This window comes from Sciurus vulgaris (genome assembly GCF_902686455.1).
Source record: "Sciurus vulgaris genome assembly, chromosome: 6".
NCBI classification, from domain to species: Eukaryota; Metazoa; Chordata; class Mammalia; order Rodentia; family Sciuridae; genus Sciurus; species Sciurus vulgaris.
In genome coordinates this window covers 13,547,489-13,567,623 of record NC_136466.1, presented here as the reverse complement: position 1 = coordinate 13,567,623, position 20,135 = coordinate 13,547,489, and the positions used below count along the sequence as shown (strand labels likewise).

General features: G+C 38.1%; 1 protein-coding gene across 1 annotated transcript in view; it reads left to right on the top strand.

The window, feature by feature from the left end:
* Positions 1–487: 487 nt before the first annotated feature.
* The window catches only part of LOC306664260 (teneurin-2-like), a gene marked incomplete at its 3' end in the record, with an annotated part of 356,427 nt that continues 336,779 nt past the window's right edge, over positions 488–20,135 (top strand). Inside the window, exon 1 of the mRNA XM_079145108.1 lies at positions 488–584. The remainder of the gene's footprint in view (positions 585–20,135) is intronic.

Here is a 20,135-nt window from a genome sequence, read left to right as displayed (position 1 = left end):
ACAGTCGTGAGCCCCTCCCTGGCTCAGTACCCCGCAGCCCCAGCAGCTGCAGCCCCAGCGCCACCACCCAGCCCAGGCGGCCGGGGCCTGTGCGCGCGCTTGGGGCCGGGGATTGGCTCGCACTCCCCATTCAGGGACAGTGCTGGCGGGCGGGCGGGCGGCGCGCGGCGCTCCCTGGATGTGTATGTGTATGTGTGTGTGTGTTTATATGTGTGTGCGCGCGCGCGCGTGTGTGCATATGTGTGTGCGCGTGTGTGTGTGCGGCGCGCGGGCGGGCGCGTGTGTGCGCGCGAGGGCTCGCGTGCAGGAGCCACTGGGTGTGCGTGCGTGTGTTATGGGTTTGATTCCAGAGCAGGTTGCACATTGGTCCTGGGTGGCTCGCAGGCTCAGGTCGTGCTTGGGCGTCCTCCTCCTAATCGTTTCCGAAGTAGCAGCAGCAGCAGCAGCAGCAGCAGCAGCAGCAGCAGCAGCAGCACGCAGCAGCCGCCACCGAGGCAACATCGGCAGTGGCGGCGGCAGCTCAGCGGCACAGCCGGCAGAACTGTGCAGAAGCGAGAGCACCGTTTGGGGAGTCCGGGGGGCGGGTAAGCGGGAGGGGGGGAAGCCTGTCTTGGTCTTTGGGATTATTTTTTCCCCTTCTTTCCCTCTCTCTCTTTCTTGAGGGTGTGTATTGCCCCCTCGAAGTGAAGGAATTTTGCTCCAAAGCGAGCTGGGACCGAAGACTCTAGGCTAAGTTATCTCTCTATGTAGATGGTGTCAGGGAGCGAAGCTACTGACCGAGCTGCTGGTAAATGTTTTTCACTTCTTACTCTTTAATGCTTAAGGCTTTTTTTTTCTCCCTTTTCTTTCTCCCTTGTTTCCTTTCTGTTGCTCCTCATTCTGCAATCGCTCCTGAATCAGCTGCAGTTCTCTTTCTCCCTCTCCTTGCGTTTGTGCAGTTTGCAACTTGTTTCATGGTTTTCTGTGTATTTTTTTTTTTTTTCTTTCTTTCTTCATCCTCAGATGAATGCTGGAACATTAAAATTCGGCACTTCGGGAGGTCATCATTAGTTGCATGAGTTTCAGGGGGGAGGGGAAAGATCGGTAGAGTAGATTGTTATTTCCCTGCAGAAGGACTGCCGGTTTCTCGCTAATGTTCATCACAATTATAGGGATTTTTTTTTTTTTTTTTTTTTTTTTTTTTAGGATGCATTTTAACATTGCATTGACGTTTAAGGTTATCGTTTTCCAGGATTACAATGCATTTTGACTCAGTTTTGACAGCATGACAGATGCCAGTGATTCCAGAACTACTGTATGGTACATGCTGGCTAAAATATTCAAAATTGCAGGAAGAATCATTTGCATTCCAAAAGAGAATTTCTTAAAAATGCTGTTTTGCATCACGTTGCTGCAGATTTGCAGGAAGCAATAATAGACACCACTATTCATGTTGCTTGCAAAGATAATAAACATATAAGTGGTTTAGTGCATCATCTACTGTCCTGTTCTCCAGTGATTGAGCCATTGCTAAATTTACTTAATAATACATTTAGGGTTATGGAGAGAGAGGGAGATTGCTGGTATTGTTTTATTCAAAATTGTGAGCCATTTGGCGATTTCTAACCTCAATCCAGCCCTCTCTTAGATCTTACTTGAAGTGGCATTTTGTCAATTGGGGAGGGGGAGGACAGTTTCTGCCATACACAAGGAATAAAATTATTTTAAATAGTCAGCATAATGCATGCAAATTGGACTAACTCTTCTTAAAAACAGAACTTACTCTAACTCTTGCTGCCAGGATCTGTTTTAAATATTATTTAAAAATTAATATACAATCCTTCTTTAATGCATTCCTGCCATTTAAGTTCTTTGGAGGTTTCTGGGTAGTTACCATGTCTCATATGTTTTGCTTTCTCTCCCCCCTAAGTTTGCAATTCCAGTTCAGTAGAAGAACTGAAGGGCCAGTAAGTAAAGGCAAATCAGCAACTTAGAAAGAGATCAGTTTAGAGTTGTAAAATTTCTGCTAAGCTATGGAAAAATGAACTATATATGGCAGCTTAAATGTAGGGAGGGAGACCCTGCAGCTCATTGTCATCCTGAGGAGCTTAGAGTCTCAACTCAGGTGAGAATATCCAACTCAGTCATACTCTGAGGCACATATGTTTTACAGAGGGAAAATACCATTATTAAAAGAAGCTTCCTTCTGCTATGTGGTAGCTGCATCCCAGAGTAGCAGGTTACCTAGGTATAGGGAATGGTTTGCAATAACACTGTTAAACTTTGTTTTAATGTAAACTTAACTGATATTGGAAGAACTGGGGGAGACAATGCAGCCTGTTCAGGACTGAAGAATAAAACAAACTCATTCAACTAGTCAGACCCTCTTATATATAAAAGAGAACTTACCTTAAAACACCATGCAGATTCACCTGTTCTGGCTGCCCCATGTTGACAAAAGCCTTTCCTAAAATTGTGGACAGGATCCCTGAGATCTAAAGCTTATTTCTCCTTTTGTAGTCTACTGATCAAACTAAGGAATTTTCTTTAGAATAAGGGCTCAGCTTATTCTTGAGTCCCTTGAGATGGCAATATTGCTATTTAAAAATTATTTTCATGGACTCTGGCACTGACCATTTTGATCAAGTTGGTGGGGGGGAGGATTCCAACTTCCATTTGTTATAATCACAGTTTTTTTAAGTGAGATACTTCTGTGGGTAATAAGGAAAAATGAATTTATAGAGTACATTCTAATCCTAAGAACCCACTGTATGAAAGCATCATTCTAGGACTAAGACCAGAAAGCAATATACCCCATACAGAGCAGCTGCATTATTCCTCCGGCATGTTCCAAGTACATGAGCAGAAGAGATAACTGACCAGGCTAAGGACTTATTTTGCTGGGCCCGTGGGGCAAGCTTTCTAATTGTTATATAATGTATTCAAAGCATGAATTTATTTATGAAACCTCAAGATTAGCTTCAGTTCCAGTGTCTTCACTAGACTGAAGATCAAGAGTGCATTCATTTAAAAAACGTGTTGTTTCCTACTAAGGTTGGTTGGTTTTGTACCCACCCCTCTTTCTGCTTCTGTTTCCTGGCAACTTCAGAGAAAGCTCTGATAATTTGTGTTTAAATATTAAATATATCTATGTTTTAGATGTAATACCAGGTTAGATTACTATTCAACTAATCAGATTTGTGTTAATCTTACATGGTTCTCTGTGGTATTGTGTTTACGGCTTATTGGTTTGTTGGCAGGTTGATGATGATTGTTTTTAAGTTTAGTATTAAATCTTAACTAAGTTCATTTTAACATTTGTGCCTAGTGTTGACTTCAGGCTAATGTATAAAAATAATATCATCATCTTGATAGGATTATTGGTAAATTAGGTAGCTTACTTTTCAATTGAACTTCCTGTTGCTCTTCAGCTTTTGCAAAGCATGCTAGCAGACCTGCTCGGGAGAAGGGAACTTCTTGGGAGAGAAGACTATGTAGAAAGACAGGTGTCTGAACCTGGGGATTCATGGAACTTGACAATCACTGCCTGCATTGTTAGAGTTCCTATCTTCCTTTAGATAGAAATGGAGGTTTCTCTGCATGGATGAAGTGTTGATTATGCTAAAACTACCAAATGTTTCTAAAATAAATTGCTACTTTTTTCATTGTGTAACTGCAAGGAACTTTGAACTACGTATATGCTTTTAAGGAGAACCTGTATGGGCTAGCTTTTTCATTGTGTTCTTTTCTGTGCAGGCTGATTTTGAGAAGTGATTTTTGGTGAAATATGGTCAAGGTCATTTCCAAGGGCCTTGTTATCTCTCCCCACCTGATAGCTAAAACTTACACTGAAAGTGAGATTTGGAGAGGTAAAACTTAGTGTCGAGCTGCTCACCTCAAACATGGCTGTGTGGAAAGCATATGTTTTTGTCTCTCATTACTTTGTGTGAAGCAACAGTTTTATTCTTTGAACTGCTGGTTCCTAGTAGCCCTGATGTGTTCACAAGGAGAAATCCTCCAGCCTGTACTCTCTGTACATTCAACAGATTCACAACCCTTTGCATTGCCAGACCTATTTGGGAGGGACAGGAGAGCTGTTTTTGATATGTTCTCAGTGAAAGGGGACCTAAATGAAATACTTTTTCCAATTAGATAATACCACTCTTAAAAAATTGTGAAACCATCAGTAGTGTTATATGATTCTTTTATGTTCAGAGCAAAGAACAGCTTTGTCAAAGTGTTCTTTGTATCTTCTGTCTTCTGTTGTGCTTTATGAGGGGAACATTCACATTATTCACTACTGTGTGTACTTTATTATCTTAGGTTGTTTTCTCCCTGACAAAGACAAACCACTGCTTAACAGAACTATTTTGTTTGGGCTAAGACTATGCAAAAGGAGAGTGATATATCTGGTCCAGCTCAAATTTCCAAAAGATTTCACAAAGTTAAAGAGGTATAAAAAGTCTTTCCTAAAATCCGTGTTACTCACTACTCAGGCTATTTAATATGTTGGAGAGTACAATGTGAATCTGAACTTGAAATATTGTGTCCTTTTTCTCAATTCTTAATGGCAAAAAAAAAAAAAAATGAAGCATCTTGAGAAATAGTTTGCAAATCAAGGTCCATCTATTAGCTGAAATGCTTTCATTGGTCCACCAACATGTGGAATTATGAGCCTTGTAGGCAAAAAGAATTATCAGGGAAAAGGTATGGTTGTGTGCTTTTTAGCTCTACCATGTGAAAAGAGAGCAGGTGTTTTAATTCTGTGAGTTTAGTAAAGAGAAATTGAAACAAAATAATGCAGCTAATATGTTAAAGTAAAATTTGTTTTCCCCAGTAAAGATTCATTTTTCCTCCTGCACAATATGAATTGCTCTTTGATTCTATGGAAGGATTGACAGCATCCCTCATCTTTTCAGCACTGTACAGCTCCTGCCAGGATGCTGATGATGGGTGTTTGAGAACCATGGTTGTCTTGAGGACATTTAACAGTGCATGCTTGGGAAGAGAGGTGGGTTCTTTGAAGTTGAGATTTGTCAGGACTTAACTGCAATTCTTGGAGAGGAAGCTTGCCTCCCCTACCCACCTGTTTAGATGACCTATGGACTCAGCCCAGTTCTAACTTTCTTGTCTCTCATTCATTTCTGTCACAGATTTTTGAAACATAGTTATAACGTGAGATTTTTCAGCTCACTTATTCTTCTCATTGCATTCATTTATGTTTTCTGGAATGTGATTCAGGTCTACAGAAGTTTGGAACTCAGCTTTCTAAAAGGCAGTCTATTTTATTGCTCTGATAACTAAATTATATAGCTATATGTAAGCTTAAACTTGTTTTAAAAAGTAGTAGAAATTTTATCCATTTCTGTTAATTTGACCCACATAAAATATTCATTTTTAAGTTATATGAAGGGAAGTAAGGGCCTGTAAAATAAGAACTTGCTTATGAAATTAATTCAAAAAAAAATCATTTATTTTATTTATGTAGGTTCTAATTTACCTCTTAGAGGCAAAGACTAAGAATGGAGAATATAATTCATATGATAAAGATTAAATCAACACTAATGATAACATACTGATTTTAAATCTTTAGGGGAAACAATTCTATAGAGGATTCTTTTAGGAAAAGCTATGTTTAAATATAATTTTTATTATTGTGTAGGACTTAACTTCCACATTTTGCTGTCTCTCCTACTTCAATTAGAAGAATAAGGGCATATGTAGATAAAAGAGGTATACCTTTAAACAGAGATTACTCTGGCAGGGATTGAAAAACATCCTATAATGTAAAATAACCATTTCAGAAAATTGTACACACTGCTTGCTGCATTTGTAGCATGGTTTTTTTCAAAAGTCACTTCAAAATTTCATTGTAAATGTTTTAAGTAGTCAAGTTAAATTCCTAGATAATTTCTAAGAATGAAGCTAAAGCATTAAGAACAGAGCAGTATCCGTGCATATGACTATCTAAATAGTAAATGCTCATAGAGCTTAAAATCACATTCATTAATAGAGAATTCATTGCAACAGGCTTTCTGATCTTAACTGCAATAATTTTTTTTCTAAAATCATTTCAAATATAAGTGTGTATGGTTATATACTACACATTTCAGTAGAAATTACTTAAAACAAACAGGCAAATTAAAGCTACAGGAAATTTTATTTCAGTATTTATTTATTTACTTATTTAACTCCTTCAATAAGCAATTTTTGCATGTCCAAGACCAACCATGTATTGTGCTATGCTAAGAGAACTGTGGTAAGAATAATTGATGGCCAAAATGAAATCTAAGAAAGTAAATGGGAATATGAGTGGATGCTTTTTTTCATTCTTAATATAAGATGATCCTTTTTCTTTGTGTCTAGAGTTTGTTAGAAAGGTGATTTAATTTAATATCAATTTAGGATTTGCTTGGGCAGTGATTATATACAAACATCTCCTCGTTCTCTGCTTTCTAGTATGCCCAACTCAATTCTGTGCATGTAGCCTAGTGTGACACAACACATGGATTGGAGGTGTAAGTCAAGGTTTGGCTCTGCTGTCCTGGATGTAATGAAGGTGCAAGGAAAGGGCAGTCTGATCGAGTGGGAGGAAGTTGTGGAGGAGTGGAAAATGTATTCTGTAGTCGGCTACCGCTCCCTTACAGTAATGATCATGTCACCAATTTTATTTTTAACCTCACTGAAACTCTTGAGAAGGCACAGACTGCTTCTGTATATTCAAACCCTAAGTATAATAACATAATTATTACAGAAACATTTCACAGTAGCTAGGGCTCTATACTTTGTGTGACCCAGCATCTAATTTTTCTCCTCTCTAATGCTGTTTATATATCCCCATACACAATCAGACTCAGTCAGATGAAACCAATTACTAAGGGGAAAAAATCAAATTTATTTATTATATTTATTGGATGTGTCTGTTGCTTAATTATCCATTGGCAAATTTACATGTGGCCACAGAGAGGGCCATGGATGAGTGTGGAGAAATGATCAATCATCACTTCTCACAGTCCATGGGAGGCTGCCAAGAAAGCAGAAAAGGAGAGAGAGAGAGAGAGAGAGAGAGAGAGAGAGAGAGAGAGAGAGAGAGAGAGATGTGTTTGGCTTGAATAGAAAAATTTGGAAAATACCGGGAGTTATCAGACTTTCCTAAGCAACTGGTGTAATATAGGAAATGTAAGGTGCTCCGTACTCTTTGAAACACACAATGATTTAGATTGCAAAGCTGCATGTTGGAAACAAACTCAAAAGACCCAGTGAAGCCACTGAGCAAGTCCACCCTCAGCTGTAAGATGGGAGAAAGGTGAAAGGGGAGTAGGGTGGGATGGGCAGGGTGGGCATGAGAGAGAAGGTGGTATGCAAGCTGGTGTTTGTACAGTTTTATTGACCATTGCAGATAACTCAAGTGAGCAAATGCCGTGTCAGCAGAGCTAAAGCACCAAATTAAATTAGATTTTATTTGGCCTTCCATGGTAGAAAGACATACACATACTTTTACTATGGGTCTTTTGTATTTTTATTTAAAACAATTCCTGACCACAGTCAAAATTGGTTTTCTCCTTTTATTTTACCCACTCTCAGTGCGTTGGGGGCCAATCCTGAGCATGGTTTCCTGTGTGTTTTTTTCCTGCTTGCTCCAATGGTATACTTTTGGAAATTCATCAGGTTAGAAATCGTTCTTCAAAATAAATAATAATTGCAACAACCACCCTTTCAAGGAGATGTGGCAAGGCCAAATTGCTAACAGAGGTGTCATTTTATTTATATAATTCTTCAGTTGCAGGGACTACTGAATTGTATACAAATCTGTCCCATTCAGACCCCCAGGAGAGAAAGTATATATAAACTACAGGGAAGAAAGCAAACCACTTTGAGCCTGAAAGATTAAGACACCCTCTTCTAGAAAACACTGGATAAAATATGTTTTCAGAATCATAATGCACAATTAATGCATCATTTAGAGAAAACACTGGGTAAATTAAGATCTATGGCTAATTATTTTGAAACGTTACTAGCGGAGAAACTAAGAATTGTAGATTATACTTTTGCTAGCGTTAGCTAGAGAGAAATTAAAATGGCAACAGGAATCTTGAAAATTGAAAGGGAAAGACAGTTCTGCATTATTGTAGACTTGGCAAGAAAATATTAAACAGGAGCAAATTTTTGTATTTCTTCTAATCTGTATTTTAAAAGTTTTTCTGTAATAACTTTTATTACAGAATGAATGTTGCTCGCAGCTGGATTCACTGCAGAAGCCAAACAGTAAATAGATAGAGAGCCTGAACTCTCCTTCCTACAACAGTGATTTTTCACTAAGCTATTCCCTAAGGCCACTCGAGGTATATGAGGGGCACCAGTGCTTTTTATATGATTTGTGTATGTTCCCATAGATTGTGAAGTCTATTCCTGGGCAATTTTCAAGTTAAAATTGTGTTACGGCTACCCTGAAGGTTGTCATTTCTTGGTTTTTCTCTTGTCAGTCAATTCATAAGTGTTTATTAAGCCCCCATGGGGTGTATACAGAACCGCACATAGTTTGGGGGTATGTGTGTGTGTGGATGACTCCTCTCTGCTCTAGAAGCTTATAGTCTATAGGCAAAATTACTATTGTTTGTGTATTTGTGCATGTATAAAATGATATTTTAATTATAGAGGAATGGAAGGATTTTTTGTTTTGTTTTGTTTTGCTGTTTTGTTTTGGGGTGCGTGTATATGTGTTTAATGGCTTTGCTCTGGAACTCCAAATGTATTTTCTCTGAGAAAAACATAGCTTTAGGAGAGGTCAGGATTTTAACTTCTCAGCTTTCTTTCCTTTTATTCATTTTTTCAAAAATTCAGATATCTAATAACAGACATGTTTTAAGTAATGGGTAAAGCCAGAGGGCCAGGATTAAACTGTGTATCCCTGCCAAGAGGAGTCAGGTCATTGCTAACATCTGGGTTTCAGAATAAGAACAAATTCTGATGCTGGACAGTTTTAGGATGTGCCTATTGCCTGAGTAAATTTAATCAGTGAATGGATAAATGACTCCATGCCCCAAAGCTGTCAATTTACATTTTTCACGAGCAATGAATCAATTTATGATTTGCTTTTTTTTTTTTTTTTTTTTTTTTTTTTTTTTTTTTTTTTTAAGAAGGGGGTTTTTGACAAATGATTGGAATTGGAAAGGGAAGAGAAAATTTTAAGCATTCCCCAAATGCCATGGATAAAAATGTTTTCTAAAGGATTTTTTTTTTTTTCACTTGAACTTAAAAGCACATAGTGAACGTTTAGGTTCCTGTATTTACTCTTCAAAAGTTGTTTATACCATTAAATTCATTTTTTATCAGTCATATATGGGGAGGGCAACATTCTTGAAAAGTAGCAAGTGGATAGCTCTTTGATGGCACAGGAAAAGTCCTGCTCTTGTGGACATCAGCTGACTTTAGATATTGCCCATCTGGCTCTCAATTAATGCTCATTCCGCCTATGAGTTTGAAGATGTGCATACCGCATTTCCAGAACATCATAACCAAACCATCAACATTTCTTTTCCATCTTCTGATCTTTGTGGATCTGAATTGGAGAAGCAATGACTGAGAAAAGTATGGAGAGTCTTGGGCTCCTCACTTTATTGTTGCATCTCGGCGCTCTTCCTTTTGGGTGCGTGAATTTCTATGAGATCGTTTATAGCTGCCTACTGGGTCCTCCTGCATACCGAGTATTTATAAGAGAATGTTTTTTGCACCTCACAGTCTATTGCAGTATGTCTTCATTTATTTTCCAACACTTTGTAGAATCAACCAACACTGAATAAAAGCAAAATTTAGATTCTTTTTGATTTGGGGGTCAGGTCTTGTTTTTCCTTATAAGGCAAAGGATTGTGTTTGAAGGTCTCCCAGCATGACCAGGCACAATGTGGAATCGTCTTCTGCTTCAGTCACTGAATGCAGGTGCCTCAGTCTAGCCACTGCCATCATTGTCACCCCAAAAATGTGCCTGTGTCTCACAGCTGGAAGAAATGTGCCCTGAGCTTCTGTGTGTCTCTAAACTGTCCAAAGTTCTAGTTGCCATGTTCATGATCCTGACTTAATGTAGTGTCCACACTCTTTTTACTAAAAAGTCTGGGAAATTGAGTCTGATGCTTTCATAATCTATAATGAAAGACAAAAACTGATATTCCATAAGAAATAAAGGATGGGATTCCTTTAAACCAAAAAAAGGGGAAGGGAGGGCGATTAAAGACACATATGAAAAGGCCCTAGCTGTATTTACCATTATTCCCTGTGAACAGTATGACCTGAGAGTCTCAGGAATGTATACTAAGTGCCTCCAAGTACATATTCAAAAGGTTAGTATCAGGAGAACTTCTCTTGCTTAAAATGAGTTGGAGGACATTTCTGATTATAAAGCTGTGGAACTTAAAGCTTTTGATTTTAGCACATGCACATCTCAAATATATTTATCCTGTAGTATATTTTTTTTTTTATCACCCAGAATCACTTGAACTCTGCTCCTTCTGAAGTTAAACATAATTTACCCAGAGTGAAGTGACCTTTGCTTATGCATAAATAGAGTTTGAAAATGCTCTAAAAGAAGGTAGAAGAGGTCTGCCTAAGTACGGAAAGAGACCCTCTGGCCTAGCAACTGTCTGAAAACAAATCAATGATACAGGCTCTGGTTAATAGATCAGATGGAGTTTGTAAATATCCTTACAACTCGGCAATACGAGTAACTGTGGTACTGTTAAGGAATGAAAATACAGTTCTTTTTTCTGTAGTGTAGACTCTCTGAGGTTCAAACCCATTGTCCTTGTGCTAAATTATTAGTAAACTGAATTAGGTGTGGGCCTACACCAGTAATCCACATCTCTAGGAAAACTTCAGCATCTGAAGACTTAGCTTTTAATTCTTCAGTTCTAAATTAATATATTTATCCTTCCATCACTGTCTCCTAAGGATTTCCAGAATTAATTAGAAACAAAATCACTTTCAGTCCTTGGATGTTACATTCTGTGCTGAAAAAATATGAGATACTGAAGTGTTATTAATAATGACAAAGGTTCATCCAATAAAATAATCTGACTGGCTGAATTCTCACATGGTTGGTATTTTCTAATATAAATTACTGTAGGATTAGATAGTTAAATATTGAATATTGTCTCATTTAATGCAGTTCCATGAAATATTAATGATAATGATGGTGCTCCAATTTGGGGAATACGGAGATGGCTTTTCACAGACTAATAGCTTTGGCCAGTAACATAATACATTTTACAAAATGATAATGAAGATATTTAAATGAAGGTGAAAGAGGAAGTAAGTGGCCACTGAATTGATAGATTTCCCATAAGTCAAAAGTGACAAAAATTTTTTCGTCTCATATAGTTTCCTCTCTATTCTAATGACACCCCCGTGATCATTGTGGATAGCTTTGAGAATTTGTTAAAAAGAACAGATTTGCTCTATCAGGTCCTTGAAGAGAACCGTTGATGTTGTTTAGTTGGCATGAGGTGTAAAAGTCTGAAAATTGGATTGGGCTTTGAAGGAAGGCTGGCTGGGTTGCCTGTGACAGTCGAAATGGGATTGTGCATGAAGGTAAAAAAGGGAGAGAGAGCAAGCAAAGGAGGGGGAAAAGAAAAGAGTGAAGAGAAACATTGACCAAATGAACAGTCCAACGAAGTGCCTAAGACTTGCATGGAGTTGAATATTTAATGCATAAAGCAAATGCCTTTTAATTAGGACTTAATTCCTCAAGTTTTCTTTTTTCCTCTTCAAATCTTCGCTGTATTGACCTTCCTTCGTGTTCCAGATTCTGTGAGCTTATATTTCAAATTAGGGGGCTAAAAACGTATGGTAAATAGAGTAAGTGTCGATGGTTGAAGCAGTTTGTCCTGAATAGAGAATAAGAACATACACCAGTGGGTCAAATCAGATTAAACCCAGTGTTTGCCTCTTTGTTGTTGTTGATTTTTTCTTCTGGGGAAAAACTTTAATGTTTTGCAAGATGATTTTATTTGAAACTGCAGTTATCCTTGTTTCAGACCTAGTAATTTAACAGTTGAAAAAGCTCCCGTTTTTGTTCTGTGTAGATAATGTATGTGGTGTGAGTGAATACATTTTATTTAAAAAAGTGTTTGGGGGTTGTATTCTTTTAGCACAAACTTATTCCTTGATAAAGGAGCTGGCTATAATTTGCAGAAATGACTGTTTCGTTTTTCTTCGGTTGTTGGATAATTGCTCTTTGTATACACTGTGAAGATGTTCATATAGGCCAGTGACAAAGCTTGGCAGATGCAATTGCAATTATCTGGAATTTAAGTAAATTTTGCATCTGATACACAGAAAGCAAATGCTTTGTCCAAGCAGGCTCACATACTGGCATGTGGATTGCTGTGAATACAATGTAGATTTTTAATGGAAAACAAATGGAACTATTAGTAAGTCTCTTCTACTTGAAAAGATACCAGCTTTGAGTCTGGCCGCCAACTTATTCATATTCACAGTTGGTGATAGTCGGTGCAGTTCTAAATATGACCTTTGAAATTGAAAAAAAAAATTCAATGTCTAAAACAAAATATGAAGCTGGGTTTTTATTGGATTATCAATCAGAACTCCCTCAAAAAGGGCTGGTGAAATAAATATTTGTTTCATACACCAACATGATTTTTTCCCTTACTATTAAGGAGAGCATTCAATTATTACAACTCTAAAAATGTAAAAGGGATTTTATATTATAAATAAATCATGCTATAGATAAAAGATAATTACAATGCTACTTTAACAACCTCAATTCACAAGGGGGACCATAAGAAAGAATATATAATGGGTCCAAATTCTACTTCTTATTGTAAACAAAGGGAATCTAGCCAGAGGAACAGTTTTCTACAAAAGCCTCTCTTCCGAATTTTGGTTGAGAGTAATCCTTCCACTGTGTATTTTTGTTGTTGTCAGACTTACATAAGTGAGATCTTTGAAGGCTTAATCTTTCTTCCGTGTTTATTCTTAGAAAATATTAAATGTGCGGAGCTACTTGGATTCTCTTAAATGCCTTTAGGTCTTTTGGGGAGTTTGAAATCTTTTTACTTTCAATGAGAGGGTTACAAATAATTGGTCCAGTAGACGTTTTATTTCCTAGTTTGAAAGTGCTCCATGCTATTCCACCTTTTGAATAAGGCACATTTCAAAAGTGTCTCAAGCCACATAAAGGAGTACCTATTTGGCCCTCTTCAGCTTTCTTCTCAATCTAAAATGGAATCTAATAATAACAGGAGATCTTTTCTAATTCTTTTAAGAATCAGGATCCTCCAGGGGGTCTTAGGTTGAGTCATTGTTTGGAAAAAAAAAAGTGGATTTGCAAAGAAATTCTAGAGAAGGAAAGGGAGAGACCGACAGAAGTATCTTAGGCTCAGAATTAGAACAAGACAGATGTGCCTTACTGGAATATCATTTCTATAAAAATTCGCCCCCACCTTTAAGCACTATTCCCAAAACAAAACATACAACTTCTTCAACCAAGTGTTTTTTTGTAGAATTTCAAAAACAACAAACCTTGCTTGGTTGTTGCTTGACTGTTACCAGCTCATTCTGTGTGGGTCATGATCTCCCCAATGTCCTTTATGGTCACCCTGCCCCACCCTGACCCCAGACCCCTCCCCCATTCTTGCTCCATTTCTGAAACTATTGCAGGCCATCTCCGGGTTTGGAGAGGAACCAGGTGCTTTCCTTGATATTTAAGCAACTTGCTATTTTGAAATTCCCCTAGAGAGCTGTGGGCATTTTTATTTCTGTGTCTTGAAGCATCTCTTTCCCTTTCTGAAGGAGAAACTGCTTACATAATACCCAGAAAGCAGACCCTTGGGAACTGCCAAGCTATTTTATGGATATTTTGCAAGAAAACGAATGAAAGTGCTCCTGTGTCATGTGCGCCCTCCCACGGGGGTCTCAATTGGAGATATTTGCACAATAGCAGATTCTCAGAAGGATAAATATATACAAATCCATCTTTCACATTGGGAGGAATCAGTAGGAAGCAGCACCTAGGAGGAGGAGAGCCCACTAATAGCTCAACCCCACAGAGCTTCTGGAAGGGACAGCTCCAGAACCAGGACCCAACTGTCAGCAGAGCTTGCCAGGGAGACAGATGCTGCCGTTGGAAGACAGTTTTCTTCAGTTAGATATTTTGTTCTTGTAGATGGCCAACCATGACTCATGGGGGAGGCAAGAGAAGGGAGGACAAAAAAGAAAAGTAAATTAATCATTTTATTAATCTCTATTTAGGATTCAGTCATGTAGATAAATGTCAACCTGCTGAACTTCCCATGAATCCAGAAGTGTAAAAACAGTGGCAGAGTCTTAAACTTGCACCGGATGAGAACACATAGAACCTGCGGATTAGATAACCCACACGATTCCCCAAGGATACCTGTGGAAAAGTTTAATGTAGGAAGTATCCAATAATCCAGGGTCAAAGAACGCATCCTTTGGAGGGTCTGAAAGGATGCAGATCATTTTTCTGTGAGAGGTGATAAGTTTGTCCTCTGTTCTCATTCTGTAACCAAGTATGTTTACATAGCACTTCTATGTGACGGCTGATCTTTTTTTCCCAATATCCACCAGTCTTCCCTCTCCCCCTCCTCCCACACATACTTGTGTATGTCTGCACACGCAGATGTGAGATATACCTACACAGCTGTATCATATTAAGCCCTGGTTACTGCTGCCCCCCGAAATATCAGCTTTCATCTCAGTTTATCATTCACTTCCAGATCTCCTAACTCTCCAGCTACATGCTGTTCATTAGATAAAAGCAGAGTATCTGCTGTCTGAAAGATAGCAAATTTCAGTTCTTGTAACTCATGTCTATTGCCAGACTGTGAGTTTTCTTCAAATGCCCAGAAAGGGACTAATAAGGTAGGCAATAGCCTTAGCGTCCTCTCTTCTAAAGATTTCTCTCTTTCTTTGAAAATAAACAAAAGAAAAAGTTTGGCACGGCTTCCCCAAGCCTCGCTTGTTTAGGGCTAAGTGCTTTGGGCTCTTCTGCAGCCAAGTTTATTTCGTAGATCCACTCTGTGAGTCTCCAAATCTGGAATAAGTTCTGTGCTTGAGTGGCTGACAGCAGCCCCCATGCCAAACTCTTGATATGCCATTTTCCTGATAGAGTTTCAGAAGTGTCCCTTTTTAAATCTGCATGTCCTCCATGAGTTGGAGTGGCAGATAGCCAAGAGGTGTGTGTTATGGGGAAAAGCAGGCTTTTATTCCCCCCGACACATACAACCAGTTACTTGGAGGGCACTCTGGGAACTGCGAACAGCAGCTGTGGAGCCAATTTAGAGAGAGTAATTCGCAATTGACTTGTGGACGACGTAGGTTACCTTCTTGAGCCACTGGTGCTTGTCTGGCCAATATGGAACTGTCTGAGATGAGACTCTCCACCCTGGGGTTTGCGTGTCTTTTGCTCTATCTCATGTCAAATCAAGCGCTAAGAAACTGTCCTGTCAATTTGTAGCACTCCCTCGAGAACTTTGGATCTTGAAAACCCTGGGTCCTATTGATCCTGGACAGAAGGTGGTTGCATTTCTTTTGAGATTTATCAAACTAATGATGACATTTTTTTTTTTTTATTTAACTGTTTCAGATACTTATTCGTTAGTGCACAAAAAAGATGGACGATTTTTGTACAAACGCTGGGGAGGTCGCATTTGTTCACATCATCTTACCCGGATATAGTATTTGCTCGATAAATATAAGTAGAGTGAAATCAGCATAAATTTCTTTCCCTTGGGTGCCATAAGAGGGACGTGCCGTGTGATCTTTTTCTTTGAGCTGTGATGAACTGAATGAATTATCTTGGTTTCACGAATATATACTCTAGTTTCATCATCAAACTTTCTATTCTTTTATAAATGAGGCAGCTGCTACAAATAAGACCCATGGACAGATTTGGGTATTGAGCAATAAGTGCACACAGGAATCGGGATTAATAGAGTCCTTGAATAATTTGCCCATCAGATGCTTAATATGAACCTATTTTAAGTAATCTTTATTTATTTATTTTTTTTTTTGCTTTGCATTAATGAAGATTTACTATATTAGTTACGTTATAGGAATGGCAGCAATAGTGGCAATCATTTTGGTGTGAGAAAATTCAATTTTATTACTTTGCATATGAAAAGAATCACATATTCCTAGAAGTTAGGAAAAGAGCTGATACAAATACAATGTAGGGACTGGCAGTCTGGTCTGTAGGTCAGATTATACCTGGTGCCTGTTTCTTTCTTTCTTTCTTTCTTTCTTTCTTTCTTTCTTCCTTTCTTTCTTTCTTTCTTTCTTTCTTTCTTTCTTTTTAATCACCACAGGTCAAAAAAATGTGTTTATTTTTTATTTTCAGATGTTTGGGGGGAAAATAAAAAATGAGTAATATTTCTTGGCAATTTAGAATTTTATAAATTAAAATGTCTGTGTCCGTAAAATTTAGACACAGACATTCACATTCAATTTGATGGTTTTGATGGTCACTTCAACGTAACAGCAATATTAATTAGGAAAGCCAATAAGCCTAAAATACTACTTGACTCTTTGCAGAAAAGATCGCTGTCACTTATCTAAAGAGCAGTTTTTAGTGGTTAAAAAACAATGTGAGCTAGGTGTGGTGGTGCACCTCTAATCCCACCAACTCAGGAGGCTAAAACAGGAAGATCACAAGTTTAAGGCATTGCTAAGTGTTAGAATGCCGCTGGGTTCAATCCCTAGTACCAAAAAATAAAAATAAAAAAAAAAGGACAATGTGATAAAACCTGTGCTTGTATTTTATGTTATTGTGTTTTCCCTCCTTTGTGATTTTTAAGTTGATGCATTGTTGAGTATGTGAATCAAAGGAAGATATCATATCTGCACAAAATGAGGCTATTCCTAATATCAACTCTTGGTTTTTATAACTGAACAGGCGAAATGTTTCTCTCTGAGGTGGGAAGAGGATGTGTTCACGAACAAGGACCTTAGAGAGCTGAACTTCCATTTCTTCTTTTCTCTGACCTGTGGAGGAAATCGAAATAGCCATCGCCTCCCTGTATATGAATATACACAGTGGGTTTTTCCACTTGATTTTTATTAACATAAAAATTACTGTAGATCTGGATGAATGGGGGTATAGGGGAAGGTAGAGTGCTTTGGATCCACTCACTACCCCACCATCCCCACACTACTTTATGTTAATAAAAACCCTGAATATTTTGTGTAGGATGTCAAGAGTGGAAGAAGAGAACGATTAGTGGACTCACAGCTTTCCAGACAAGAGATGATGGACTCAGGTGAGAGGGGTAGAGGGAGTGAGACGAAGGTGGACATGGGGTGCATTTTTGAGTTGCAACTAACAGTCCTTGCAAATGCATTTGGATGCAAGAAGGGAAGATGTCATAGAAAATAAAGATGACCTCTAGGGTTGTGTTTTGAGCCTAGAGCCCCTGTTGGTGACATTTACTGAGAAAGACTATCTAAAAATCATGGGGCTCCTGCAAAGGCAAATGGTCTGGGTGACAGGATGAGAAAGGTTGAGGCTGGAGTCCATCTGCAATGAAGGACAAGTGTGACTCTAGACGTTCCAGAGAGATGCTGAGAATGGGACTTCAGTGGTGAATGGAGAATGGAGAGAAGGCGAGAGATCTAGAATATATTTAGGAAGAAGCACGGACAAGGCTTGCATGGAAGTGGGAAAGAATGAAGGAAAGGCCCAGAGTGCTTCAGGTTTTTGAGGAGCAGTATCTGTCAGGGCAAAACAAGTTTTGAAGGAATAGGCAAGAAGTTCAGTTTTCACTTGGAGACACCATTTGTAAGGATCTCCTTTATAGTTGAGAATCAAGGGAGAGATGTGGACAAGAAGCCATCTGTGGTACAGGTGTGAGCCAACTTGCCCAGCAAATTTCTAAGAAGGGCTGGAGTTGGAGCTTTGGGGAAGTACCAGCATTTCCGACACTGGAGATTATGGGAGCTTGGGGACAGACTGAAAACAAAGGGACTAATGCTCCGCCATGGACACTGTAAAACTAGGTTTGCAAAGAGTCTCAAGAAGCAGGACACTGTTGTTGGTGTTAGAATCTGTGAAGATTCACGTAAGATATGGATTGGAAAGCATCTATCAGAATTGGCAATTAAAAAGCCATTGATAAATTGTAGCAAGATCACAGTCAGTAGAAGGCAGGGTTAGGCTGGGTTAAGCAGTTAATTGGAACACGGATGCCTAATTTAGACAAAGCAATTGGGTAAAAACCAAACAGGATTTGGGAAGACCAAAATGAAAAGAGAAATTCCTACCACACATTCAGCTCTTTGGATGGGTTAATCTATTGCAATTCATATTCAGGAATTCTATTTTAGTTTGCCTTCTTGAATTGTATTATCCAGGTGAAGATTTTATATTATAAATCACCTGTAAGAGTTTTGGACTGAGATAGTGTTTCCAAGAAATCTGTAACTAGAACTTTATAATGGAAACGTTACCTCTAACTTCTAAACTTACTTGTCTAATTATTAAAGAGAAGCCTAACAAGTATAAAAAAATTCTATGTGCAGAAAATAACAGAAGTTTGATTCACAATACAGACTTGTTTTTGGAGGACATCATGTTTATTCTGATCTGGTTTCTTGATTAGGAACTATTAATAAAGTGTAGAAAATTGATGGGAAAATCTAAAACAATATTTTCACACATTTTCATATGCCATTGATTTGTACAGAGCTTGATTTTTGGAATGAAAGAATGGTTAAATCTGTCATTAGATGTCTTAGATGAGTTTTTAGATCTACTCCTTCTATTCAAAGAAAACTATTTCCCAAATTTGACCAGGTGGTTAAAACATTTCATAACTAACTCATGTAAAATCTCTCTGACCAATACGCCTACTGAAGAAAAGTTTCTGAGTTTGTGAGTTTTTTTAAAAAAAAATTTGTCTGTTTTTATTCTAATTGGTAGAATTAAATTTTTGCCTTATGCAGAATGACTATTTGCTCATTTAGCCAATAAATTGGCTCTTGGCTAGTTGATTCATTGATAAATGAATTGCTTGGTTGGTTGCAATGTAGAAGTTTTGGGATGGGAAATACAGACCCCTGCAAAAGCCACCTTAAAGTTCTTCCCAAATCTAGAAACAACACATTTCTAAATACTCCTGAGATGATGAGAGGCCCAGAAATTTTGATGTCAGAAGTAGAAGTTCTCAGTGGAGAAGAGTTTGGCCTCCTTACCCTCCTGGGTAACCTTGGTGAAAATTATTGAAGTCTGATGACAGAAAGGAAATTACCTCCTAAGGCTGAAAGTAGCATGGCTTACTTTGATTTTCTTAGGGTTTATGGTAGAAGAATTGTCGAGGAATTCATATTTCATGTTCTCATCTTTACACACCAGTGCCGACCTGACCTAGGGGGTTGGAGGAGGTGGGATGACATTCGAGATCATCTGCCTTCATACTTCAGTGCACGAAAAGAACATTGACCACTACCTGCCCAAAGTGAAATAAAAAGAAATTAACAGCAGTAATGAAGGCAGGTCCAATGTCCTTACTTTTGTAAGTAAGTCTTTGACCATTAGACTTAATCAAATTTTATGCTTTTCCAAAGCAAGCTGCAAGATGCCTGCTGTCACATCATATTGCAAACGCTGCTTTCCATGTTATCTCTGAGAACAGCCCATTGGATTACAGAAAGTCATATCACTGTATCAGTGGTGATGATTGTTTTATAATGCAAAGTGTATAGTACAAGCTTTTTGGTGCCTGGAACCAGAGTATCCTTTTAGTTTTATGCTATATAGACAAATCTCTTTGGAGTCTCCCAATGCTTATTTTATGTTGCTTTCTGCTGGTCCTCCCTTTACTTATTCAGTGAGTCACTTATGGAAAGAGTTACTTGCTTGAGTTGATTTAATTCATATCATATAAAAATTCTTTTTGCACTTATATCAAATTGATTCTATTATTCACAATAATATTTTACCCCTCTTGTAATAGTAAAATGACAAGGGATATTTTTGTACAGACTGTGTAGTTCCTATGAAAAAGATCTAGGAAAAAATGATCTTTTTCAGAAAAATATCACTGGAGAAGCATAGTGATTTCAGAGCTATAAATCACTGAGAATTAAGGAGAATGTTCAGTTTAACCCCATAAAGGGAGAAATTTGGA